Source organism: Penaeus chinensis, chromosome 24 (genome assembly GCF_019202785.1).
Source record: "Penaeus chinensis breed Huanghai No. 1 chromosome 24, ASM1920278v2, whole genome shotgun sequence".
NCBI classification, from domain to species: domain Eukaryota; kingdom Metazoa; phylum Arthropoda; class Malacostraca; order Decapoda; family Penaeidae; genus Penaeus; species Penaeus chinensis.
Genome location: NC_061842.1, coordinates 8,017,115 through 8,019,108, shown reverse-complemented (window position 1 = coordinate 8,019,108; position 1,994 = coordinate 8,017,115).

Here is a 1,994-nt window from a genome sequence, read left to right as displayed (position 1 = left end):
TTGTATGTGTATGTGTATGTGTATGTATATATATATGTATATATATATATATGTATGTATATATATATGTATAAATTTTATTTTATATACATATATACATGTGTGGGGTGTGGTATGTTGTGTGTGTAGGGTGTATGTGTGTGTGTGTTGTGTGTGTGTGTGGGGAGTGTGTGTGTGTGTGTGTGTGTGTGTGTGTGTGTGTGTGTTGTGTGTGTGTGTTTTGTGTATGTGTATGTGTATATGATATATATGCATATATATATATATATATATATATATATTATATATTGCATATAATCATATATACATACATACATACATACATATATATATATATTATATATTATATATATATGCATATTTATCATATATATACATCATACATACATACATTATATATATATATTATATATATATATATATAGTATATATATGCATATATATCATATATACATACATACATACAAAATATTTTTATATATATATATATATAATATATATATATATATATATATCCAGTGACAAGGGAGCGGGAAGGAGGCCGAAGTGAGGAGGGAGTGAAGGCGGGGAGGCCTAGGCGAGGACGGAGGCCTACGTCCTCCGTCTGAGGCTAATTTGGCTAATGCTGCGAGGGCGGGGCGCCGTTCATCAACGCTTCCACGAGAAATCGCAGCGTTCCGGGAACCCGCGACGAGCACTTTGTTGCGTCAGGATGTTGTTATATCCGCCGAGGGGGAGCTCGCGCCCTCCGATCACGGCGCCCCTTCCCCTCTCTCTCGCCCCTCCCCCTTCGCCCCCTCCCTCGCCCTCCTAATCTCGCCCATCTTCCCCTCCTCCTCATTCCCGCTCCTGACGACCCTCCGCTCTCCTTCCTCGCGATATTTTCCTCATAGTTCACAGCTCATTTGAGTTTCTTCGCCCGCCATTCATTGCCTTCTTCCCGCCTTTAAATCCGCTCACACAGCCCCCTCCTTCGCCGCCCCCGTCAGGATCCCCTTGCCTCTCTCGTCAGGAATCCCCTCTTCGCCTCGCCCTCGCGCCCCTCCCGTCCCTCCCTCATTTCTCCCTCTCCCTCCCTCCTCCCTCTTCTTCCCACATGTCTCTCTCTCGCTCCCTCCCTCATTTCTACGCCTCCCTCTCTCCTCCTCCCTCCTTCCTCTCCTTCCCTCATGTCTCCCCCTCTCTCACTCACATCTCCCTCTCCCTCCTTATGCCCTCCCTCCCTTTCTCCTCCTTCTCCCTCCCTCCCGCACGTCTTCTTCTCCCTTCCTCCTCCCCCCCCCCCCCCCCCCCATGTGTACACCTTTCCGTGAGCGGCGAGCTTCTCGGCGGCATCCGGACAGCCTGCGCGTCCGGCCATATTCGGAATTGTGATTGAGTATCGATTCCGGCCGCCGTTCCCTTAGCGAAAGGCGCTGGAAGGCGTCCGCGGCGCTCATCAAATCCCAATTGCCAACAATCTAAGATCCACACGTCCCGTCGCCCCGAAAAACACCCTAATCTTTCCTAATAAGACGAACGCTCGGTATCCGAAGGAAGGGAAAAAAGTCCAAATACCTCTTCTAAACTTTTGTCTCAATTAACATTTAAATCGCAAAAAATGTTGGATCCCTTCTTTCACGCGAATCGCTTCCGGCCATGTAAAACACACTACTCAATAGCTTTATGTAAATTCACCACCAATCCTTTAAGGGGGTAGCTCGACTCACTCATTTTTCCCGTTTTCCATTTTTGGTTGCGTGCGGAAGACGCTGCCTTGAATTATGTCCTCCCTCCCCCTCCCTTCTCCCTCCCTTCCTTCCCCCCCCCCTCTCCATCCCCTTCCTTCCCCTCCCCCTCTCTATCCCCTTCCCTCCCTCTCCCCTCTCCTCCCATTCTTCCTTCCCCTCCCCCTCTCGATCCCCTTCCTTCCCTCTCCCCTCTCCTCCCCTTCCTTCCCCTCTCGCTCTCCTCCTCTCCTCCCCCTCCCTCCCCTCCCCCTCCGGCGCACCCTT